This window comes from Macaca fascicularis, chromosome 6, assembly GCF_037993035.2.
Source record: "Macaca fascicularis isolate 582-1 chromosome 6, T2T-MFA8v1.1".
Lineage (NCBI taxonomy): Eukaryota > Metazoa > Chordata > Mammalia > Primates > Cercopithecidae > Macaca > Macaca fascicularis.
The window spans coordinates 97198099-97225590 of NC_088380.1; the positions used below are offsets into that span (position 1 = coordinate 97198099).

General features: G+C 37.3%; 1 long non-coding RNA gene across 1 annotated transcript in view; it reads right to left on the bottom strand.

Moving 5' to 3' along the window:
* Positions 1-1709: 1709 nt before the first annotated feature.
* LOC135971123 (uncharacterized) overlaps positions 1710-27492 on the bottom strand; it is a 51683-nt gene continuing 25900 nt past the window's right edge. Inside the window, exon 3 of the long non-coding RNA XR_010587203.2 lies at positions 1710-1806. This is a non-coding gene — a long non-coding RNA (uncharacterized lncRNA). The remainder of the gene's footprint in view (positions 1807-27492) is intronic.

Sequence of the window (27492 nt, forward strand, 5' to 3'; positions counted from 1 at the left end):
CAAGCAGGTTCCCGTGCATGACAGCAGGAAGATGAGAGCTAATTTCATCTCAAAACTCTTGGAGTTGTAATTAACACCATATTCTTTAACTCATGCCAAAAGGATATAGTTCACATCTGTGTCAGTCAGGATAATCTGTGTATTGTAGTGATAATAGACAATCCCACATCTCAATGGCTAACAGTAACAAGAGTGTGTTTCCCATTCACACTGTTGTGCCTATCACAAATCAGCCATAACTTGACTCTACTTTGCCCTTTACCTGGAACTTTGCTGATGGTCATTCACTGGGAAAAGGGACTAATCCAACTATGCTTTGACTCTTCTGCCTGAAAGTGACATACCTCACTTCTGCTCACACTTCGCTGGCTAAACCACATCAAAATGGCATGCCTGAGTTAAATAGTGCAGGAATGTATAACCTTCCTCCAGGAAGAGACATTGCAGAGGAGGAAAGCCGTGGGTGAAGAGTTATACAATCTATGACAAGTCTTATAAATAGTTCATTCATGTCTTTCAGTTAGTAAGTCTGAGGCAAAGCTAATATTCCAAGTCATGGATTTTTTTTACTCCTGTAACTACCTATTCTCTACATCCATGCTTGCTAGACTAAAATGACTAACAATTACTCATGTATTCTAGAGCCTTCACTGAGCTATTACCATTAGCTAAGCTGTCACTCCAGCTGTAGCTCTAGTCTTCCCTTGGTAGACAGATGGTTACAGGTTGTTTCTGCCATTCAGTCATTGAATAAATATTTACTATATGCCAGCTCTGTCAAGGTCAGTAAGATCCAGCCCTTCTATAAAGGAAAGTATTATATTTTCCACATGATTAATGGGTAAAATATACTCTTTATGATCTCATACATGTGATTAAATATCTCCTAGGTTTGAGAAAACTATAGGAAAACATTAAATGTGAAATATGGGTGTTGATTCCTAAATTAAATTACGCATTCACTGTATCTTATGACAATTGAACAGATTTTCTCTTTATTGGAGAAGAAATGCCTGTGAGAAGTTCTATTCTTTGGAATTGTGCCAGAATTGTGCCATTTTTATTCCAAACAACATAACAAGTGGAAAAAATTAATCACTTTATTAATTAATCAGGTAACTGTGTAGGATAGATTCATTGGGGAAACGCTATAAGATTGAGCCTTGCTCTGCTAAGGTTCAAAAAGCAGAAAGACTCTTTTAAGTTGTAGAATTCAGTAACAGACAAGAGAAAGAAAGCAAGGTGGAATTAGCTCATCTATAAATAAAGAAATATAAGACTTCCATAAGCCTTACATAAATTAAAACACCCTCATTGATAATTGACCAGCATAGCAATAAGATAGCAGAATATTTTCTAGCAAATACGGTATACCCTTTAAACAACGTTCTTGGTGGTATTTTTCTATATTTAAAATGATTCCTGTCCAGGGCATATTGCTACTTTGTATTCCTCTTGATATTTTCATTTAAAAGAGAGCCTCTGTGCAAAATAATGTCCTTGTCTGTCCCTTCCTCATACAAACCTCCAATCAAATTTAATAAAGCTAGTTTGACACAATGCCAGCCTACACTTGGTTTACCCTTGGTCGACTTTAATAGGGTCAAAAATATTTTCGCATTGGCAGTGTACGCATTAATCATTTTTCCAGAGGATTTAGAAAATTGGAAGAGACAAGGCCAAGCAAAATTTTAAATTAATTGGGCCTACCCCAGCCTTCCAGGGTCACCTTGTGGCAGTTGTCCCACATTTTCCAGGTCACGGAGTTCCTGTGTTTCCTACAGCTGCCATGAGGAGAGATCCATGCTGTGGGCACACAAAGGTGAAAGAATTTCTCTCAGAAAGTGCGAATTTTCCTACGGCAACCACAACAATTGCAGTTTCCAGATTGTCGCCAGACACCAACCACTTAAATAATGCATGCTCGGCTGACGCCTCCACTTGTGCATTTTCTAATCGAGTAGTCAGGAAAATTTGCAAACACTCTGTCATTTACCATAAATCCACTGCCTACTCATAACTACAGAGTAATTAATTTTAGTGCTGCTCAGAATTATTAATTTCAGCCAGAAAATCTCTTTTCACAATTGCCATATCCCCCATTTTATTTTCTTCCACTAATATTCATCGGAAAGGTTGAAGCGGTTTTCTCATAGGAGAAAGCTTATTCAGAGTAATGTTATTGAGAGTGTAGTGTAATAGCAGTAACGGAATCTATATTTCTGGGTCTCATCCACAATCACGTGCTCCAGAGTGTCCGGCTGACTCACCAGATGAAACTGGCAACATAAAATGAAGGCTTTTATGAAAGAAGTGATATGGTAGTCTATAAAGCCTTGCTATGTGAGAGACAACCCACCTCAGAGTTTGGTTTTTCTAATATAAGGTAGTAATCATCTATACCCTCCGTGCAGAAAACACCTTCAGCCTTTTGAGAAAATTAGCAAATATTATTTTTCACTTGTTAAACAATTGACCAAAAAGAAAGTAAGAATCTTTACCAAGTGCAAAAATAACTTGTAGTGGAATACACAATTATGAATACACTGGAATAAAATTCTCAGCAATCACGTGTATATCTAACATACACAGAATGAAAATTGAGCATTAAATATGGTGCATTTTCTCTTGATAAGGCTAAATCTGGCACTCTCATTTGACATTAGTTTCCTGCTAAAGCAGCTGCATGATATGCCATAAGAATGTCCATTTATAAATAGGTAATGAGCATGAGAAAATTGGTACAGCTTTGTTTGACTAATGGCCAGATCACTCCCTATCAGTAGCAGGAACACATAGCTAGCACAAGTATTGGCACTTTAATTGCCATGGAAGATTTCGTTTCCACTTTCTACTGCATGAATGATCAAGAAAAAAATGGAAGAAAAGTAAACTAACATCTAGAGCTGTAAACATGACTCACTGGGAAATCAGACATGGTTAAGTAAATTCCAGGATGTTTGTGGTTATCTGGGTCTAAACACTGCTGATAGTTCTGACTGCTCTTGTTTTTAACTGTTTTTCCCCTGGGTGTTTCTTAGCCCAAGTGCATTCTTACAAAGACCTTCAACCTTTGATTATGAACACTCTGATTGCAATATAGCAAAGAAGAGATGTGTCAGTACTAATGAGACTACCTAGTAGAATGCAAAATGCTCTCACCAAGACCACGACCTAGTGAGAAACTAATGATTGAAGAGCAAGGGTGACAAAACCTGACATTGTTTCCATCTTTGTGGGTATCTTTTCTTCATAATAAGATAGAGTCATTTTGAGATGATGTAACTACAGTTACATTAAAATTAGAAAGTTCCTAAAAGAGATCAAGTCACTGACACATAGAAAAAGATCATAAACAGGAAAGTGTGTCAGAAGGGAGTTTTAAAATAATCTTTTTGAACCTCAGAACTCTATGGGAATCTTGAGGCACTTGACATACTTGGGGAAAGTTAAAAAGAGTCACTTAAAACCTTAGGCTCAGTAGCATCTGCCCCACCTGGGAATCTGTTAGAAATGCAGACACTCAGTCCCCACCCCACACCTATTGAATCTGAATCTGCACGTTGACAAGATCCAGGTAATTCATGAGTGCACTAAAGTTTGAGAAGCACTGGTCTAAGACATTGTGTAGAAGGTAAAGAAATTTATATATATTTCACAAATCATTGCCAAAAATCAACTTGCCACTTCTATTTCAAGCTAACTAACTGCTTTCTAGGTCTACACATCTTTTTTTCTCCCTCAAGTTTTTCACACACACTAATAACCTTGTTCCAGACAAGGATACAATGAACACATCTTTAAGAAATGTACCTTCATTTCAAGTCAAGCCTGGGCCAACATAAGAATGAAGCAAAGAAAACGAAAAAGCTAACATCTCTGTTGTGCTGTTAAAGTTTCTGGGTTTATATCCATGGATCATCTCATCTCTCCCAATCTGGCCTCTTGTTTAGAGTGACAGATCTAACAAACATGTCTTTGAAACTGCAATTTTTTATTTTCTTGGTTATGGGGCAAAGCCCTGAGATTACTCCCAAACTGATGAAACAAAATTATCTTTTCTAAAAAAACTATTCAATTGCCTGGGCTATGATAAAAGGTCATAAGAAAAAGGGAGAAAAAAGGAGAAAAAAAAAAAGAAACGTTTTTTAAATCACTGTGATAAATAATTCATACATTGTATAACTAATCCAGAAAGTGAACAGAGTTCAACACCATTAATTAGTCATTACAAACTACTGACTTGTACAATAATATCAGTGGTGTTTCTGGAATAAAATACTAGGGAGTTATGTCCAGGGTAGAGTTAAGATACAGGACTTTTCCAAACACATGAGTTTTTGCTGGAAATATTTGCTACTAAATTGAGCTGTTATTGAAACTCTACATTGTTTAATTTCATTTTTTCAATTAATCACATACATTTAAATTTTAATTCATTATATTTTGTTAAAAGCATTATTGTGCTGATCTTCACTGTATTTTGACAGAAAGCTGAATTCTTGTTCACAAGTATAGGATTTGTTTAGCTCCAGGCATCTGTGTTTGGATTACAAGAATGCTGATTGGTTCACTGCCAGGGGCACCCAAAGGTCAAGCTGTCCTTTTTAAAAGTCTCTCTCTCTCCCCCACCCCCCTTTTTTTGTCTCATTAATCAGAGTTAAAAGACAGTGGAAAAAGCAATGACTTGAAGTCATTTAATTCTTTTTCAAGGCTATTTTTAAAAGCAGAACTCAATGTTGGTGTGAGGTCAAGTCACGTGAGTGCAGATCACACTGGCACACTTAGGACAGGTGACCTGAAACCTTTCAAAATGACATCTGTCACAGAGACAGACACAAGTTTTTTAGCCCAAGAGCTTGTTTCCTGACATTTCATTTTTCATCAGATTTTGAGAGAAGGGAAAAAAGATGAACTTGAAAAAGTCTTGCCAGGGGCAGAAAATAAGATCAGGTTTTCTGCAGCTGCCTGACTCACCTTTAAAGGTTAAAGGTCTAACAAAAGTGAACAAAAAAGGTCTCAGCTTGATGTTATTGGATAAAAGGACATGTTATTACTTTAAATATGTTTCTGAGACTTGCATAACCATTAGGCAGCATTACAGGAGAAATGGAATCAGAGTGAGATTACAGACCCATTTTAAATCCCAATTTTAGAGTTTAGTCATGGAGCAAATCAAATCCAACCTCACCCATTCATCTGGCACAAGAGATGAAATCCACAGGTGCATGAATTTTCTCATGAATTGAATCATTTCCTGCTCCTATGGTATTGAAATGGCTACTGAAATTTAGACAAAGTATAGAAATTCTTACTTTGGACTAGAAAGACTTCTGCACTAAAATACTTACATGGTTTATCTTGACTTAAAACATTAGGGAAAACACATGCTTTTGAATAATCAAAAGAGAAAATAATTGGAAGTCGGAAAAATACATGGGCTATAGTATTAGCTCTAGTAAAAGTGTGAGCTTGGGCAAGTGACATTTTCATTTCAGTTTTATCTTCTACAAAATGGGGGAAATAATACCTATCTCATGGAGTCGCAATGAGGATAAAACAGGATAATGTAATTGCATGCTGCCAAATAGAAAATGGTGTATCCATGGGTGGAAACCATACTAGCCTCATCTTTTTCTTTCAAGTGCTGAGTACAGAACCTGACAAATGCAGCATTTGATAAATGGCTCTTGATTTGAAATGGAAGGTAGTACTTTCTTTATTATTAGTTAACCGATTATTTTTAAAACTGATTCCAGGAAATTTTTCAATGAGAAACAGTGTGATTAAAGGTTGGGAAATGTTTTGTTTTGTTTGTTGCCTTTTTAGATTATCTCCAAATAAGGAAATAGGAACAAGAACTTTGACATTCACTAAGCGACTAAGCATAGTTATATTGATATAATTTTCAATTCTATGGAACCAGGCAAATCAAACTTATTGGGGACAGAATTGCTCATATTTTCCAAAATAATGGTTCGTATATTGCCAACTGGATAGTGTTGCCTTGACTATCAAATGAGAGATTTGATGTTCATCTTAGCCAAAATGCTCATCTTCGTATACAATCTGAGAAAATACAGAATTAACTGGCTAAGTAACAGGAGCTAAATATTCTACGTCTGGTCAATTCTTTGTGAAAACCAGGCTCATCTTGATAAGCACACCATCATAGCAGTCTCAAAATACTGACTATTTATATACTGTACTGACAACTCCCCCCTACAAAAATAGGACAACCTTTAATCACCAAGATGATATTTGGTGGGGGGGCCATAGACCTAAACCATATCACTAGTAGTGCATATTTTGAAATATGTAGCAATGAAACCATATTTGTATGGTCCTGTTCTTATTTGAGAACAGATTCTGTTCTTCCTTTAAGTAAAATTATTATCATATTATTAATACATACTTCAGTTCTTGGTTTTGAGAGGAGACTCCACAAAAATAGTGAAAATAACCTGGATCCTTGAATTTATTTTTTAAGCTCCTCTGGGTTTCCTTAAGAAATTCTTGCCTGTTGCTATTTTGGAGAAGTTGTCTAGCTTTTGTAGTTCACAGTCACTCTGGATTATTTTCCTGACAAGCCTGAGAAAAGCTTTCTTATACAAATTTATTTATTTTAGTTTATTTTATGAGATATTTTCTGCAAGCTTCGGATACTCAATAGTTCTTTTGACAACAGCTATTTTAGTACTGATCACGAAAGAAAACTGCATGAAAATTTTGTTCTATACTACCTGGAACTTAAAAGTACAGACATTTCTAAAGAACAACTATATAAAAATTCCTCCAGTAATCTTTGTTGTACTTTAGCCATCTCTCTAGCCTTACTTGACATTGTAATTTCCTTTTTTTTAGATTAATTAATGTGTTATACTGGATCATAATCCATTTTTGTCTTTCTATATCCTTTTCCTCAATTCTTGATGCAATTTCCAATACCGGATTTTAAAGGGGCAAATACATTTTTATTATTTCTACACTTGTGTGTAATCTGAGGTACATAATCTGTACACGTCTGCTTCTTAGGTATTTACTTATTCACAATGACACAGAATTTCGGTACTAGAGTTTGTAAGTGCTACTTGATATCCAAGAACAGGCTGGACTCATTTATGAGACTTTTAAAGCCATTCTTCTTCAAAACAAAAAGTTATATTGTTCTAACATCATGTGAACTAAAGTGCCAGAGTTCAATTTCAGTTCAGACGTAGAAACCCAGAAGATATGAGTGGATTTCCAATTTGGTGGAATATTTCAGATTTAGTTTCTGAACTGTAGAAGAGGGATGGTACAAACAAAGCAACACTTCAGAGTCTGTCAATAAACAGACATTTCATACACTGGGTGGCTTTGGGCAAATAGAAAGGGCTGTTAAAAGCTTTAGCTTCTTTTCCTCTGTAAACCACTCACTTTTTAGTCAAAAAAGGTGGTTCTTTTTATTTGAGTAGGATTTACACCCGATCAGGTAAACAGACTGTGACACGGGTATTCGAATCTGTCCACTCTTCTTGGCATCCCAATCTGCACTGATCACATTGAGGCAGTCTTTCGCAACAGCAAATACTCGTAAACCAGGAAACTCCCACCTCTGCCGTCTCATTTGAGGCGCCGCTGTGCAAAACCTGTCTTCAGCCCCTCCCAGTGCCTTTCCTTTGGCCCATCTTTGTTCTCTCTGCCAGTATCGGACTTTGCCAAGGATATCATGTATGACCCTTTCTTCTTTAAACAAAAATAGATTTTTTTTCTTTTCTGATGACATGGGCATATACACTTGCTCATTCGAGATAGAAAAAATACCATCCAGGAGTGTATTTGCTTTCAGTCACTTTTTCCTAAGCCTTGTTTTATGTACATAAAGATGTACAAAACAATGATTTTGTATTCAGATTTTTCACCATATTATAAGCGTTTCTTCTTCATTGTATTTAGGTTGATGCAAAAGTCATTGTGGTTTTTACATTGAAAGTAAATGGCAAAAACCGCAATTACTTTTGCACCAACCTAATGGAAACCATTTTTTAAGACAATCTTACTGGCTGAATAATATTCTCTTGATATAATCTTCATGGTGTATTTTGTGTTGTTTGTCCTTTTATATATCCCTTACTGAGCTTTTTACTCATTTTTAAATAATTTATATCTCTTTATAGATTAAAACTTAATCACTTGACATCTTCAAAAATATTTCCCAGATTTTTACTTGTTTTTTAAATCATTTAAGATTTGTTGATACTTTGAAGTTTTTTATATATGTGTTGACAAGTATATTTATCTTTAATTTTTTTTTTTTTTTTTTTGCAGTTGCTCATTCTATTTTTCGTACTTTTGGTTTTTCTCATTGTGTTTTAAGCTTGTAAGTTTTTCCCTAAGCAGGTGAGTTTTTGCTAAATTATGTCTTTTCTGAGATTTGATGGAGACAGTGTTGACTTGAAATAAAGGGTTAACGAATAGTAATCTTATTATGCCAGTTGCTCTCAAAGTTTGGTATCCACAAGAATCACCTAGGATATTTGTCATAAGATTTTAATTTGAAGGGCTAGTGTGAGACCTAGGAATTTGCATTTTTAAAAAGCACTAGGAGTGATTATGCTGAGATAGTCTATGGACCACACTGGAATTATGTGTTCCATATTTTAAAATTAGATGAGCGATTTCAACACATGGTGCTGGAACACTTGGATATCCATATGCAAAAAAATAAAATGAATTTCAATCCATATCTTGCACCATATACAAAAATTAACTCAAAATGGATCATATAAAAAATTAAAAATAAATGGATCATAGACCCAAATGTAAAACCTAAAACTATAAAACTTCTAGAAGAAACCATAGAAGAAAATCTTTGTGACTTTGGGTTACGCAGATATTTCTTAGCTATGACACCAAAAGCAAAATCTATAAAATTAAAAAATTGATAAATTGGATTTAATTAAAATAAAAAATTTCTGCTCTTTGAAAGATATTGTTAAGAGAAGAGATTGAAAAGACAAGCCATAGACTAGGAGAAAATATTTTCAAAGCACATGTATGGTAACATATTTGTATGCAGAATACATCATTTTTTAAAAACTCTTAAAACATCATGATAAAAAATTAAATGATGAGCAAAATATCTGAACAGACATTTCACCAAAGATGTATATGATTGGCAAATAATTGTGTGAAAAAATGCTCAACATTGTTAGTCATTAGGGAAAGACAAATTAAAACCAATGAGATGCCACCTCAGAGTTAAAGAAAAGATCATATCAAGAACCAGTGAGCATATGGAGAAACTGGAACTCTCATACACCACTGGTAGGGATGTAATATGATGCAACCACTTTGGAAAATAGTTTGGCAGTTTCTTAAAAAGTTAAACTGGCCAAGAAAAATGAAAGCATATGTCTGTGTGAAGACTTGTACCTAATTGCTCATAGTAGCTTTATTTATAATATCCAAAAGCTGGGAACAAATCAAGTGTCTATTAACAAGTGAATGAATAAATGCATTGTTGTATATGCATACAATGGGAAGCGATTCATCAGTAAAAAGGAATGAAGAATTGATACATGCAACATGGATGACTCTCAAAATAATTATGCTGAGTGAAATAAGGCAAACCAAAAAAGTGCATACTGTATGATTCCATTTACATAAAATTCTTTAAAATGCAAAGGAATCTATAGTGACAAAAAGCAGATCTGTGGCTGCATGGGGATGGGTAAAGAAGTGGCAGGGAGGAACTACAAAAGTATCTTGATTATGTTGATGGTTTCATGGGTATATAAATACATCAAAAATAATAAATAAAACATAAATTTGACTAGAGATTCTAGAAGTCTGTGGTCTAACCTGATTTCCTCTCCCTCCTACCCCTTACTGGGATAACTCAACCTCTCATTGGTTAACTGTTGGATCTCAAAGCAAAAGCTTATAGATGGATTTCCAAAACTTTGTAAAAATGAGATACAATAAAAATTGTTTTATTTTGTTTTGTTTTGATTGGGGGTGAGCCCATGGAAAATCAGTCTGCCTAAAACAAACTACATCTGTTATAGATTGGGTGCTCCAGGGAGAAGACTCTGAGATGGAGTTTCCTGTGCAGGATGTTTATTAGGGAGTGCCCTTGGGATCAACCCCTATAGAAGAAAGAAAGCAGTATTTGGTAGAGAGAGAAATAAAGCTGTGATAGAGACGTGGATGCTTCAGCCAACCCCATGGGACTCTCTGGAACAAGAAAGGCAGTGATATATAGAATTAAACCAAATAAATGATTTTCACATGACTACTAATTATGACATGCATACTAGGTGGCAATTAGTTCAGGTGAGGCTCAATTCAATGTTCAAAGGATGTTGCAAAGGGTGCAGCTTCTTGCTGTCTCACTGTCCCACTTTCCATATGCTCTACTTCAAGTTTAGGCTCCACTCAGTGGTCCCCTCCATTCCAAACTTATGTGATAGAAAACGAAGACTGTGATTACATACATCACATCCTCCCACCAACAACTCCAGTGGAAAAAAGAGATCAAATGTCTAGTAGTTCCTGTGAAAAACAAAACACTTGGCTTAAAAAGAAAAATCATCTAGCAAAAGTCTCTTTGCATCTCTTCTATCAGGCTATGTGCCCATATGTGAACCAATTCTCCTTGTCAAGAGACTGGACTAGGCTTATTGGCACAGCCTTGTAACTCAGGTGAAATCAGCTCTTCCACAATGGAGGCGGGATTATTTTATTTTCATAGGGAACTTGTGGGTACTTGCATTAAAAAGTAGAGGTAATAGATGCTGAACCACAAACTAGACTAGTGCTGTAGTCAAACTACAGTGATTTAAAGCAAAGGCACTGCAATGAGGGCATTTCAGGGGCGGAGATAATAAAAAGGGCCCTTTTTGGAGCACAGGGGTTATCTGATGGCCACTCAAATATTATCACAAATGGACAGCTGACCCTGCTTACTCATACACAGTCTGTTTTTATTTTCCCGATGAGTAAACATATCCTCTTCTTTTCAAATTAAAAACTGCAAGAAATGTCAAAAATGAAAAAACACTTTAAAATTAAACTCTATTAAAGAAATGCTAGTTCCAAAAAGACATAATTGGGCTCTCTAAAACCTGGCAGCTCCCAAACGCCAACAAGTTTTTCTCTTCGCAAGTCTGTTCTCAGCCATTCCAAGAAAGGAACAGAGAAGAACAGAGCTATATCATTTTGATGACAACCCACTTCTAATCCACAGGATCATATGCCTTTGCACCCTGCTCAAAGGAAACTTGGCCTAGAAAAGAATTAGTTTCATAACAAACCAGCCATTCTGAGAATAGAGGTGAGAAGAGATCGGGTGGAAGAATCCGAGACAGTGTTGAGGAGTTGGCGAGTTTTAATTGCCAGTTCATATGCAGCTTCATGATTGTGCACAATGACCGGAGGAACTTGGCTTCCAGTTCCTCAAACTCTTAAGTCAGGAGTAGAAAATAACAAAATCTGGAAGGTGTTTCATCCTGCTAAAAATAGGGGGAAAAAGAAATGTTTTGAGTCACTGAGACAAATACAATTATTTCAAGGCAAATAGATTACTAGGAAAGGTCAGCATCTGCAGCGTCATCTCCATTATCCTCATCCAGCATTTATTAAGTGCATGGTTTGCAAGACATGCCAAAGTTCCTCTCTCACAAAGATTATACGCCAGTACTCAAGTGCATGGTTAGCTGGGCAAATGAAGTTTAGGGAGATTTAAGCCCAAGGAAAGCTATAAAATTGGGAAGTCGCTATGAAGCAAAAGCAGCACAAAACAAATTGCATATGAATAAAAATTCTAACTAAGGTCCAATCAAAATAAGACGTGTGTAACATCTGATTAGAAGAATATTTAAAGATTACAATTTAGGAAATAATAGAATTTAAGCCCAATGCCAAAAACCTTTAGGAGGAAAAACATGTTAAATGGCTAGAGAGATCATCCAGCAGCTTCTCTTTCCTGTGAATGTATTTGAATAGCACTATTCTTTAAGCCTCTTCTTTTATTTCTCCTTCCCTGCCTACTTTCTCTTAGTACTTCCTATTTCAAGCAAGCTTTACACCCAAGAAGTTACTGCTGTTAATGAAGCAAATGGTAGTCATGAAACTCAAGCTGGAAACAAACAAACAAACAAAAAACTGCTTAAACTAAGTTCTAATAAAGCATCTTACAGATTAAAACCAGGTAGATGAAATGTGCATAATGCTTGCCTTTTTTGTGGTGCTTTGATGAAATAAGCAAAAAGACATGAAAAATTAGTTGCATTCAACCAACCTTTTCCCCTCATCACCCTGTCACCCAACAGGCCACTAAATACACTAGAGAATGATTCTGGGAAACAGAAGACATGCTCCTTTGGTTTTCTTGATTTTCTCTCATTTCTGTGAATTTAATTTTCTGTGTGAGCATGTGTCTGAGCTGGGGCAGACAGATTGGTGCAGGGTTTCTTAAAAACAATTTTTTGCTCCATCAGACACAATATATTCTGCTGAAAGAGAAGAAAGCACTATACCCGAGGGACAAAAAGTTTCCCTAAAAGTTTGTTCCCTCAAAACTTTACAATGGAAAGCAGCGTCCCTCTTGGGTGATTTAATTTAATTGTTATGTTTTTTAACTTTGTTCTGGGGAAAATTAAGCAACCATCAGCTGCACTTCATAGACAAATACCACTTTTTGGTAGATAGAACACAAAACTAGGAATCGGAAAACCCAAAAAAGAAACCTGGCACAGTGCTGGGTGATTTCATCTCCACACGCCTAAATTTCCTGTTTGCAAAATGAGATAGAGCTTCCCACTCGTCATTTCTTTCTTGGAGATGCTGTGAGGATTAATAGTCTTCACTCTGATTTTTTCTTCCAAGAAGAAGCAGAGACTTTTAATGGTGCAAAAGGCGCATCTTGATAAGTGTGGAGAGGGCAACACAGATTCTGTACTCAATTTGATGGTTAAAGGTAAGACATGTTCTGGGTGCGTGAAGGAGCTTGTAATTCAAAGAGGCATCAGACACAAATAGATAATTGAACACGGAACATGTTAAGATACATATGTGATCAGATCATACTAAGTCTTAAGAGGTACAGGGTCCTGGAGGTTAAATGCACAAACTCCAAATCACAGTTCTGGAAGCAGACTTTTAGCCGAGTGACTTCGGACAAATTATTTAACTTCCCAGTGCCCTAGTTTCCTTATCTGTAAGAAGGAGGTGAAAAAGTAGTACCCCCTTCATAGGGATAATCTACACACATATGAAGTATTCAGAACAGTCAATGCCTGGCATATAATAAGTGGCATTGTTTTTATTATTAGACTGAGTAAGCTCATCCAAACATGGAAAGGTGGGAGGAGCTCTCCAGGCAGAGGGAACAGCATGAACTGCAAAGGCTAGAAACTGTACAAGTGTTTCGTTTTTTGCTTTTGATTATAAGAAATGTCCTATTCTTAAAGCATAAAGGACCAGGTAGATGACACCAATATGAAAAGTTCATGGAGACCTTTGTTATGAACTTGGACTTTATTTTATAGACAATGAAGAGTCACCTAATAGTGTAGTCTAGGAGGTAACATGGTCAGATTTGTGACGTGGTAAATAATTGAAAGAAGATGATGACAGCATGTGGTGGCCACAATTCCTCCATCCCTGTATCCACACCTCTTTATAATATGCTTTTGGGGGTTTTCCTATCAAGAGGTGGAAAATACTTCCCTACTTATTTAAAATAGGCTGACTTGGGATTTGTGTTGTCTACTAAAGTGCGGCAAAGTTATATTGTGCCATTTCCAAGCCAAAAAGTCAAGAGGCCCTATGTTCTTCCATCTACTGTCATGGAACCCTGCCTCCACTGAGTGAACAAGCCCATGCTCACCTGCTGGAGGATGAGGCAGGGCCAAGCTCTTGAGCCAAAACCACCCCAGACCAGCCAGCTTCCAGCTGACCTAATAATTGACTAGAGAGCCAGCCAAAACCAACTGCCCAGTTGAACCCAGCCTAAATTGCCAACCCACCGAATCATGGGGTAAATAAACAGTTGCTGTTTTAAGCCATTAAGTTTTTGAAGAAGGTTATTATGCCACAATACATATATACACACAGTATAAAATTTTTAAGTAGCTAAATTTAAATAGTAGGTCTACAATAGTTAATATATACATGAATATGCCAATGAAGGTATAAATGACCATTGTAAAAATGACATGTCTTTGTAGGAAATGTTACAGTTTACAGTGAGCTTGCTTCCTTTTTCTCTTTTCTTCTTCTTTTTTTAAACAGAGTCTCACTCTGTCACCCAGGCTGGAGTGCAGTGGTGTGATCATGGCTCTCCACAGCCTTGACCTCCCCAGGCTCAGGTGATCCTCCCACCCCAGCCTGCTGAGTAGCTGGAACCACAGGCACTCACCACTACACCCAGCTAATTTTTGTATTTTTTGTAAAGATGGGGTTTCATCATGTTGCCCAGGCTGCTCTCAAACTCCTGGGCTCAAGCAATCCATCCACCTCCACCTCCCAAAGTGCTGGGATTACAGGAATGAGCCACCATGCCCAGCATAGTGAACTTTCACGCAAATAACCTCACTACTATTAAAACAACTCTTGAAGTAGTCTGAAATCGATATTGCTATTCCATTCTATAGAGAAGTTTGTGTGATACACAATCACATAATTGGGAAGTCAGACTTTAATATAGGACCGCTGACACCTGGTTTATTTTTTAACCATATCATTCTGTTTCCCCAGGAAAATTAACAAAGATATCATTTGTTTTCTTTCTTTCTTTATTCAACAAATACTTGAGAGTTTTCTATGTTTCAGGTACTGTGACAAATACTTAAACTATAGGGAGAAACCAGCCAGACATAATCCCTGCCTCTGTGGAGTGTTAGTGAGGGACATAGGTGGGTAAAAAGACAAGGACCAAGCAATGCCATGAGTGTTGTTACAGCAGAAGTTCAAGGTGTTCTTAGAGCTTGTGGAATTAGGAAAAGCCTTCTACAAGAGGCAACATCTAAACTGAAATCCAAAAAATGATTGGGAATTAGCAAGACAAAGAGGGGAAAGAAAGTAACCCAAGTAAGAAGGACTAGCATTGCAAAATCGTGGCACATTCTTGAAACTGAAAGTAATCAATCACTTAAATTTATAAGCTGTTCATACATAGTAAGAATGGGGAGACGAAAGCTGGAGGCAATAGGGGAAATTTAACTTTACAGGATTCATGGGATTTGGCCAGTATCTTAAAGACAATTGGAAGCCATTGAAAACATTTCAGGCAGGGTGGTGACATGGTCAGATTTGCTTTTCACAATGATAACTCTGGCTTGAATATGGAGACAGAATCGAGGGAGGTAGCAGAATGAGGAGACACCAGTTGACAATTTATGAAGGTGTGGCTGTAATGCAGGTACGGAATGATGATGTCCTGAAACAGGGTAGATGGCAATGAAGATGAAGAAAATTAAATAGAATTAAGTGTTTAGGAAACAGACACAAAGGCTTTCGTGTTTAATTAGATATTGACTAGAGAGAGGGCAACCCCAGATTGCTCCCTTGGGCAAGTGAGTGAATGGGAGTGCTATACACTGAGATGGGGGCCGCTGGAAAGAAACAGTGTGGGAAAAGTAAATATTAACTCCAATTTTAGGCCTTTCAAGTACGATCTTCCTGTGGGATGTCCCAAAGGAGATGTCCAGTAGGCAGTTGAGGAAACATGAATGTAAAGAAGGGTGGATTTCGTCTCTGTAGTCTCTGAAAGGATTGTGGATGCTGTGGCATAACTAGATTCAGCTGCAGCTTAGAATGGCCTTTCAGTAGTAATGGTATGGGGTGATGTGTTGTGTGCCTCTTCTCTTGGTCCACAGGGGTAAGCACTGTGATGAGCAGCTTCTAGAGGGTTTAATCCTCATGATGATCAGAGATGGGTATCAGCAGTAAGTGACAGCAAGCTAGTCGTCTAATTTGGCAAAGGTATGGATGGGAGTTGATGGTGTGCAAAGAACAGAAGTGTCATGCCCTGGTGCCCAAAGAAAGGCAATCTTATTAGGTCACTCTTGCTTCTTTCTATTACATAGATTGGCATAATCAACAATTTATACTAACTCATTTCATAATGAAAGCATCTCTGTGAGGTCAGCAAACATATATGGCTATTGCTCATTCTATAGGTGAAGACACTAAAACTTAGCAACTTGCCAGCTCTCATAATCAGTAAGTGGCAGAGTTGGGATACTAGAATTCCAGGTCCGCTTTTCTAAATCTATCACTTTCTTCACTAAAAAGGGAGTCTATTGAGAAAGACTCAACAGCACATAACATATTAAAGAGAATTAGAAAGGAGGATTAAGAACTTTATGATTTCTGATTTGGGAAACTGGAATACTTGTAATATCTCCAGCCAAAATTGAAAACTTGAGGACAGAAAAGAGCTTGGGCGAGAATATGACTTCAGTTTTGGAATGAAATTGCTGAGCAAAAAATGACCAGGCGAAATCTCTAACTATGACAGCTCTTGTCTCTCTGTAGCTGTAAATCAAGGGCCATCTTTTGGATCAGCAGGATGGAAGCTGGAACTTTTCAGAAAATAGCCTCTTCAATCCCTCTCACATCCACCCAGTCTCTTTGCAAAGAAGGTAATTAAAACAAACCATAGTTCGTGGCAATGTTCAGATTAATGAAATTAAGAACATAAAATAAGGATATTACTGAAGAGTTAACTCAGCCTCAGAAGACAGCTCCTAAGCATGGCTTACAATACTTTTAATTATAGTTCCAGGTTACCCACGAGGAAAAGGGCCATATTTCTACTCACTTACCTAGAAGAAGCATATGTGTCTTAACTGATAAATGTGTTTAGATGAAAGGAGCCAAAAAGGTTGTTATTTATTAGAAAATACCATAACTAGAGCATCTCAGGCTATATTTTTTCTTAGTACCTTTCTGACATTTGCTTTGAAGGTCGTGGAGATGACCGAGTGCAAAGAGGTTCACAGTATTTGGGGTTATTTATGCAACTTCTTGTGGATGTACAATTTAAGCTTGGCCAGTCTGATCACTCTGGAATGAGCCCTGGCCAAGTGGCAAGGATTAATCTGCCAGGAGACGGTCTTCCATAAATTATTTGGTTGGATTTTTCTTTTTTTCGTTTTCCTGGTTTAAAACATTTTCCTCCAATAAATAATCGAGTTGTACACTGGAAAACGAAAATGACTGACCTCCTCAGAAAGTAAAAGAAAGTCTGAAAATGGAAACTGGAGAGTTTTCCCTTCTAGTGTCTACCGAGTGAGAAAATGTACTTGTTTATTTGAAATACCAGCAAATGGGCTCCCACGTAATGAAATATTTATTGAAATTGCTTCTTTGGCCCTCTACAGTCACTGATAGGGTTTAACGAGAGTCAGGTAAGGAAGTCAGAGTGAAGGTACGTCTATTTATTTATTTATGGTTCAGGCCGTTTCGACCATAAGGTTTATGTTGGGAAATCATACAGACAGGGCCATACATGACTGACAATAACAGTTACTTCCCATTTTCATTGAATTGTTTGCCACAGCTCAGAAAAATCAATCTTGAGAGATTTCTGTATTTACTTGGGTCAGTATTTAAGCTTTTTCTCTGTTGTTAAAATATATTTAGGTTCGTTTTAATTAAAGTTCACAATGTTGAGTACTTAATATTTTTTTTCAGAATTCTGTGACTACCTTCATTCCCTTTTTTGTTATCTACTTTCTGTTTGTTTATCTGTTTGTGTGTTTGTTTCTCTAGCCTTTCTATACTCTGAGAACCAGTTTTAGTTCACCAACCCAAGCTAAGGGCATTTTCCATTCCTTCTTGCTTTGATCAAGATATATCTACCCAAATTAAAACCATGTCTGTACAAACTATAACAATGACCCTGTGAAAGCAATTATTTCAAAACAATGCTTAAAATAAAACATCTGTATGAGCTATGCTCAGAAAGAATGAGAAGTGTCTAGCATTCCAAAATCTCATATATGCCAAATAAAGACATCCCAGGGAGAAAAGGATCATCTCTGTTCTTCAGAGAACGCTGGGTGATACTGAGGCTCTGTGAATTTTCATGAGGTTCATCATGATTTATTGAGAAAGCTTGAGAAAGTCACTAACTGGGAGTTGCAAGAAATAATATCCAGTGTTACTTAAAAAGCATTCCAACATGTTTATTTTTGCTATTTCTGGCTTTTAGAAAGCTAATAAATTAAGAGAAACATAGAACTTTACAGCTGAAAGCAGCCTTAGAGACCATCTAATCAAAGCTTCTCAATTTATGAATAAGGAAACCAGGATCCAAAAACATCAAGTAGATTGAACAAAAGCACATAGATAGTTGGCAGCAGACCAAGAACTTGAATCCAAATATCTTAACTCTTACTTCAGTGTTTTCTCAGCAATGTTGAATAATTACACTATAATCATTATTATCATCACACACACACACACACACACACACACTCACACACTCAAACAAGCTAGAGAAACCAACCATATACATAAGTCTAATAAAAATGTTCCAAGATGGCCCATAATTTGAGCCAGCTGCTAACTTCTGACACCCATATGTGTTTCAAACAATGTAATGATGCCATGGTGTGTTGCCCAGATCTGCCCTGCAGGACTAGACCCTCATTCCCCAGCTGCTGGAAGCGCTGGCAGTCACCACTCTCAACAGTTTCTCCTCGGGACTTGCTTTGGCTGAAGAGAGCCACAGGTTAAAGCCCTGCATTGAGCGACTGGTCAATACTAGGGTGTAAAACCCTAGTTCCCCTACCTTAGTTTGAGAGTTATCCCAGCTCCAGAACTCCTCATGTGGTCATCATAGGCTTGCATTGCCATTGCATTATAGTTGGCCTTCCCCTTCTACCCAATCCTGTTGCCTTCACTCTCTCAGAGGCATTGATTCTGAGAGCTCTACCTCCAAAGATGCCGCCTGCCTGCAAACCTTCTTCTCACAGTCCACCTCCCAGAGAACCTGGCCAGAGACATACAGTGTCAAGCCTAAGAGAGGGGCTCTAGAATCCAACTGCCTGGGTTTGAATCCCGGCCTTGCCACTTTCAAGTTATGTTCCCTTGGTCAAACTACTCTCTCTAAATCTCCTTTTGATCAGTTTTTATAAAAAATAAAAATAATATTAGAGCCTAACAGATAGGGTGGGTATGTATTATATGAGATAATCCATGTAGAAGTCATAGCATAGTACTTGGCACAGACTAATTGGCAGTATCAGTCAGGATGCTAAAGGAAACAGATGGCACATTCAAAATAAAGGACTATTTACAGGGGTGTGGGCAAAGCTAAAGCAACCAATAGGGAATGGCGAGGCATCCAGGGACTAGGAACAGTGGGAAGGCAGTATCAGCCCTAGGTCTGACAGGGCAAGTAGTCAAAACAATGTTGCAGAGCCAGGAGAGAGCTGGAACTGGGAAAGAGGCACCCCTGACAGATTCAAAGCAGCAGAGGAACTCATCCCTGCCAGACCACGACAAGAGAGGGAGAGAGCAGAGAGAGCAGAAATAAATACAACGGGTTCTCTCGCCTCCCACCCCCTGCTTTCCTGCTGGTCAACCAAATAGAGCCAGAACACAAAAAGGAAGAGATGCCAGGAGAATCAATATGTAGAGATCAGCACTCCCACCACCCCCTTACCACACACTCCCCAAAGAACGGGACAGGGCAAAGAAGGGCAGAGAAGAGATCTAGAGGGAAAACAGAACAATCAGCATGGTGGCCCTCAAAGGTTAGCTATTAGCCCAATTTGTATTATTCCTGCATACCCTGTATTCAGACTCTTGCTGTTCATAAAAATGCAAGCTAATCCAAATCTTGATTAAAAGATAGAATTGGAATTTTCTTAAAAATAAGTCCAACAAATTCATTAACATAATATCTGGCATATAGTTGGTGCTCACTAAATGTTCTTTGATCAATAGACTAATTGACTTCTTATAAATGAAATAAAATTTTCTTCAATAGAAAAAGGCAAAAGAAAACCCTTTGGGAAATGAACTGACTTTAACATTCTCAAGATAATTTCAAGTTACTAAAAAATTTTAGAATTGTCAGAAGTTATATTTGCTGAGTTTCTTAAAAGAACGTTATCAAATAAATGCAACTTAGGATTGTTATTTCTCAGCATGATGATAAAAGGTTGCAAGAATAAAATTTTACATACAAAAAAATAGAAGAAAATAATCGCCCCCAAAGTGATTTTATTAAAGGTAAATATAAAATATATAAATAATTTCTTTAAATATAAATGTATATAAATATAAATTATTCTGATGAGAAAGTTCTTTTTTCACCTGGATGGAGATCTTCAAAGGATCTTTTTAGGAACAGAGAGAAGAATTGCCCTTTCTCCTGAACGGGAAGAAGAGTAAGGCCTGGAGACCACACAGGTCTGGAGTTTACACTCCAGATCCACAGGTACTGGCTGTGTAACTTTGGATATGCTTCCTGCCTTTTTGAGTCTCAATTTTTTTCTCTGTAAGCCCGTGTGGGGAGAGGAATTTCTATCTCAGAGGGTTACAGGGACAAAAATAATAAACCTAGTTCATAGCAAGCACACAGAACTGATGGTGTTAGTTCCTTATCCCACTACATATATATTTACGTATACACACACAGTTGCCAGAGACCTGCCTGTCCTCCATCAAGGAAGCTTGGATGTTGCCAGTGAAGAGTGACTTGTCACACTTTCACAGGGACACTAAAAAGTTCCAGAGATCCCTGAAGAGCCCAGTCTCCTGATTCCAGACTCTGAACACTTTCCAAGGTGTGGAGCATAGGCCTTCTTTAAGATGTGTAACCAGAAGTTCTCATCTTGGGGTCTGTGACGTAAAAGGATGAAAAAAAAATGTTGTCTGGTTCAGTGGAGATGGTCCACAGATTACATTAGATCCTCAAAGAAGTGTGTGATCGAAAGAAAGATTAAGATGCCCTCCTCAGTAATAATACCTCAGCACCCGCCCTAACCACATCCCAGCAGCTAGCCTCTCCTCATCTGGTCATGGAGGGTGCTAGAGGCCCTCCATTAACCTACGTTCCACATTTTCTTCAGGAAGGTAAAGAAAGGAGTTTTTAATCTGTGGATATTGTGACTTTACTTCCTGAAGTTTGAATGTCAATTTACATAATTCAGTTTCCAGCATATCTAGTCTGTTCTTCCAATCCAATATCCTTTTTTATTATTATTTTAGATTTTGCTGAGGCAAATCTTTTGATTGCCTTGAGGTTTGCCTGCAAGCTTTATGCAGTGGACATTTTAAAACATAGGTTAATATTGATGAAAATATAATTTCTATGAATTAAATGCAATGCTTTTATGTTCGAAAAACTGAGGTTGTTTCATTAATAAAGTTATTATAAGATTTTTAAGGTAATCTTTCCTGTTTTTATTAATCATTGAAATACAGTTAACCAGATGTTTCCATTACCTTGAAAAACGTTATCTCTTTAGAATTTGATTTTGTATTTCATGGGTAAAGGAAAGAAGAATTTCTCTTTAATTTGATTAGCGTAATGATAATAGTGTTATTTAATGATTTAACATACATATATAGCACTGCATGCTAGACACTCTTCCATGAACTTTATATACATATCAGTTTATTTAATCCTCATAATAATTTTATGAGATGGGTAATAATATTATCACTATTTTTTTAGATGAGGAAACTAAGGCACCGAAAGGTTGATTTAACAATGTGCCCAAAGTTACACAGCTAGTAAGGGGCAGAGCCAGGATTCAAACTCAGGCAAGAACAATAAACAGTGGCCACAATAAAATTAACAGCAGCTAGTGTTTGTTGACTACTTACTATGTGCCAGGCATTGAGCTAGGTGTTTCCCCTGCATTATCTTACTTAGACAAACAAGAATATCTTGTACATACTAATTTTGGCACACATCACAAATAAACAGACAAGCCCAGAGATGTAAAGTAATTGGCTCAAGACCACGCAGTTAGTAAGGGGCAGAGTCCAGACTCAATTCAGGTCTCTGCTAGCTCCACAGCCCCACGCTCTTAATTACAGTGTTTTATATATATATATATAAATGACTATATATATATATATATGACAATACAGAAAGGTTGTCAGCCATCAGGCAAAACCGAATGAAATTCAATGAGAGAATAAACATCCCTCAGCCTGTAAGTTTCTGTTCACTTTCTGATAATAACTGAAAAGGCTGAGGATGTTTGGTTGGCTTGCACCTTTATTGCAGGCTCTCCTCTCCTCCTCTCCTGTTCTCCCAAGCCGTCTTCTGCTAGCTCCCTCTCTCTGAGACCACAGAAAGAGTGATTAGAGTGACTGAGTGGGCTGTGACCAGATTTCCTGTCCATGGGCTCTGGGAATTAGAGGCAACCCTTCCCCCCTCCCCACCCCCACCTCTCCACACAGGCAGAATACCCGGAGGTCTTTTCTCTGGAGACTGTTGTTAATCTGGTCTCCTGGCCCTGAAGAATGAGAATCTGGGCCAAGATATGTAGCAACAAAATAGCAGAAGTCAGCAATGCAAATAATACAACTGCATTTTAAAAACTGTGCCTTTCCAAAACTGTTTCACATATGTATTGTCTCATTAGGGCATTTCCTATGGGAATTATTGGAAACGGAAACTGGTTCAAAGTAGTATTTGATACTTCTGAGTTTCTGTGTTTACCTCTGGCTTCATTATTATTAAATATTGCCTTCCCTCTAATGGTTTTAAATTTGTATTTGAACTTTTTCTGTTTACTTAGGAAGAGACTGATACTTTCTCAAAACATATTTAATTTCTACCAGAATTTTTTAAAGGACAAAATGATTACCATCTTGTCACAAATATTGATAGCTTTGTCCTCAATTTAGATGGAACATCACAGGCTTGGCACTTAATCACACACACACACACACACATATATATGTATATGCCACACACACACACAGACATATATATGGACTGAATGTTTGTGTTACCCCCCAAAAATTCATATGTTAAAGCCTTAACTCCCAATGTGATGTTATTTGAACATGGACTTTGGGAGGTAATTAGGTTTGGATGGGGTCATGAGTGTGACATCATGGGATTAGTTCCTTTATAAGAAGAGACACTAGAGAGCTTGAGCTCACTTTCTCTCTTCTCAAACAAATGCACACAGAGAAGAGGCCAGGCCACGTGAGCACACAGTGCGATGGCAGCCAGGAACAGGCCAGGAAGAGAGCTTTCACCAGAACTCAACCCTGCTGGCACCTTGATCGTGGACTTGAAGCCTGCGAACTATGAGAAAATAAATCTCTGTTATTTAAGCCCCCTACTCTATGGCATTATTTTTATGGTAGCCGGAGCTGACCAAAACAGATTAATATACATAAACATATAATATAATATATAATATAAAGAGACATACATAACACACCAGAAAGTGAAAAAGAAACATTGTATTGAATAAATAATTAAATAAATACCTAAGAGGCCAGAAACTTCCCAAGTTTTGGGTCAGACTCTGATATAAAGCAGACAGTCTAACTGAGGCAACCTCAGATTTAAGCTCGACAGAGGTGGTAGGAAAGGAAACTGCCCAAGGAGCCATTGATAGTGGCCACAAAAGGATGGTACAGGTGGTGGAGAGGAGGGTAAGGCCCTTTGCTGAAAGCCCCCACTCTGAAGTTGTGTAAGGTGACAAGAAACAGAGGAAGGGTTTTTGTTGGGGGTACAGGAGACTGGCCCCTGTGTGCTTACTGTTCAAGAGGAAGAAGATCCATCTCTGCTTCTGACAGCTTGGTCTTTTGTGCCCCTAATTGTGGCTTCCCTGCTACTGGAGCGCTTGATTGGTGTGGGAGAGCAGAACCAAAGGCCCTGTGGCCGGGTGCAGTGGCTCACACCTGTAATCCCAGCACTTTGGGAGGCCGAGGCAGGTCGATCTCTTGAAGCCAGGAGCTTGAGATCAGCCCGGCCAACATGGGGAAACCCCATCTTTACTGAAAATACAAAAATTAGCTGGGCATGGTGGCACATGGCTATAATCCAGCTACTAGGGAAGCTGAGGCAAGAAAATTGCTTGAACCTAGGAGGTGGAGGTTGCAGTGAGCCAAAATCGCACCACTGCACTCCAGCCTGGGCAACAGAGTGAGACCCTGTCTCAAAATATAAAATAAAATATTTAAGGAAAAAGCAAGAAAACAAAACAAAAACAAGAGCCCTGAGCTCTTAGCAAGCTTGGCTTCAGTCTATTGAGTTTCCTGGTGAGTTAAATGACTCACTTGGGAGTTATTGGTACCTTCTGGAATAATTACCAGTGTCAGAAAAAACAGAGAACAGGTCTCCATCAATAGTACCAAAAGAAATATTTCTACAGAGCCATCGAAAATAATGAGAGAAAAAATTGTAGAGAACCAAACAGGGCTTTTATTTAAAGAATTTTAATTTTGCTGTTATAATACTTAAGTGGTGAAATTTTTAAGTAAGTGCTGTCAGCTCTTCCAAAACCTTTAATAAAATTAGTCAGCAAGAAAAGTGATGGTCCAAGCAAGGAAAGATTGGAAAGGAATTAAGGAATTTCTTGATGTACTAACTTATGCAACTTTAACGGGGGCAGATACAGTCTCAATTTTTAAATATATGAAGGATTTTCTTACACTATCTTTTAGAGGTTTTTTAAAAAAAATTTATCTTAAAATTTGATAACAAGAATACCAATTCTGCTTTTATCCTAGAACTTAAATTTCCAAGACAAATGTAACCTAATCTTTCAAAGCTGAGGAAACTCACAGAATTGCTGATCTTTAAGATTGCTACTTAAGACTGATCGGTTTGGCTAAGAAGTCAGTGAGCCTGAAGAAGATTTCAGATTTTGGGGGGAATAAGTCATTGTCATTGAGTGAGTCAAACCCAGGATGAAATGAAAATTCACAACAATATTTTCCTAATTTTTTGGCTGTTACATGTGATAAGTTCTCAGCCTTCGTCATATTAGATATTTTTTCCTGACAAAATAGAACAGGATTTCTACCTAGTCAGTGGATGACTTTGAAATTCCCATATTTATTTGTATTTCCTATTGAGTTAAAATAATTAGTGCAAAAGGCATGTGGCATTTCTAAACTTTAAAAATTGGAGGTTGATTTATACCATGATTTTGGAGCTATTTAATCTGGGAAAGGCCTGGGACCCTTCCTCTCGAATGGACTTTTTAATCAAGTAGGATACAGGGTAATGAATCGGTGCCAAAATGGAAGAAGTTTTCAGTAACACTTATCCAGTGCTTCCTATGAGGCAGACATTCTTCTAAATGTTTTGCAGTACAGGCCCATAGTCCCTTACTGGTAATTCTAAAACCCAAAAGCCTTTGAAACCAATTATTTTTGTAACTCAGTCAGCAGCAAAACTTGGCCAAACTCATTTGGATGCAAAATCTGTTCTGATGTTTAGCTGCAGAAAGTGTTAATGTTCAGTTACTGATTGGTGCCCTAGATTCCACTGGGGTATTACATAAGGTATGGTATATTACATACATATAAATTAATTGTATATAATACATGGTAATGTTTATGGTAAATATTAGGTACTTGTGCCATATTACCTTTCTAAAATCCAAAAAGTTCCAAATTCCAAAACTTATCTGACACAAAATATTTCTTTTTTTTTTTATCTATTAAAATGTTTAATAAAATTAACAGCACTCTGATAAAACTGATAAATCTAATAAAATATATAATTTATATATCTGATAATTCACATATATTATATATACAATTTCAGTAGACAAGCAGGCGATGACTTGATAGATCCTACAGATATTAAAAAGATAATAAATGGATAATAAGCTATATTACAGATAATAAAATATATACTCATTAATATCTGTATACACTCTGAGTAACATAAATTGACATAAAAATTTTGAGTACTTTTATAGTTACTGAGGATGTTGAAACTCCCAAAAATTATCTCCTCAAAACAAGTAAAGCTCATATGATTTTGCTAATGCATTTTGTTAGTTTTAGGCAAAGCAAAAAACTATTTTAACACCAATTCTTCTTAAGAATAGAAAATGCAAAATGTATTGAAAATAACTAAACAATAACTAAATAGTCTCTTCTAATTACAAATTCAATACTTTTGCATTCAAATTTTCATCAGGTTTTAGAATTGGAAATTGATAAGTTGATTTTAGAACATACGGGCAAACAAAATGAACCAAAAAAAAGCCAAATTTTTCATACTTGTTTTCAACTGCTGCACAAGTTACCAAAGACTTGGTGTCTTTTTTTTTTTTTTTTTAATTTATTTATTATTATTATACTTTAAGTTGTAGGGTACATGTGCATAACGTGCAGGTTTGTTACATATGTATACTTGTGCCATGTTGCTGTGCTGCACCCATCAACTCGTCATTTACATCAGGTATAACTCCCAATGCAATCCCTCCCCCCTCCCCCCTCCCCATGATAGGCCCCGGTGTGTGATGTTCCCCTTCCTGAGTCCGAGTGATCTCATTGTTCAGTTCCCACCTATGAGTGAGAACATGCGGTGTTTGGTTTTCTGTTCTTGTGATAGTTTGCTAAGAATGATGGATTCCAGCTGTATCCAAGTCCCTACAAAGGACTCAAATTCATCCTTTTTTATGGCTGCATAGTATTCCATGGTGTATATGTGCCACATTTTCTTAATCCAGTCTGTCACTGATGGACATTTGGGTTGATTCCAAGTCTTTGCTATTGTGAATAGTGCTGCAATAAACATACGTGTGCATGTGACACAAAATATTTCAAATACAGAAAGTATTTCCCATAAGTCTCACAATTCTCTACAGTACACTTTTAGTGTTCTGAACTTACAAAGGGAAAACTAAGACAAAGAGAATATAAACACATAGACACAGTGCTCAAGGTGATACATCTAATAAGTGATGGATCTAGGATTTGAAGACAGAAAAATCTGACTCCAGAGCTCATGCTCTTAATCACTGCTCCATTATACCACTCCGAGTGACCTGCTAATGGGGTATATTTTCAATAAATCTTCTTTTTGTTATTTGTAAACGAGAAGGAGAGAATATAGAGAGTTATGACTAACAGCCTCCAACTAGGTAATTCACCCAAGGAAATTCAATATGGGATCCATTTACAAAGGGATAGAAAAAACTTAAAAGGCCCAACAGGTGACTTTGAGGCAACCCAGAGATTAGCCAGACTCAGAAAGCTACCACTACCTCTAGGACTAAAATAACAAAGAGAGGAGGTGATATTACTGAGGCCAAGAGTCAAGGAGTTGTTGACACCACGAACTGAGATGCTGTCCTACAAAGGCAGCAGACACTGCCCTGGAGACTGATGGTCAAAGCAAGAGAGATGGGGAGAAACATCCTGGTTTATCCCGTTCTCTTGCCCTCCAATCCCCCTTGGGTATCATCATTATCTGAACCTAGCTAGAAGCCAATTAGCAATGGAACCTGGAAAACATAGTTTTCAGGGATAAATTCTCTA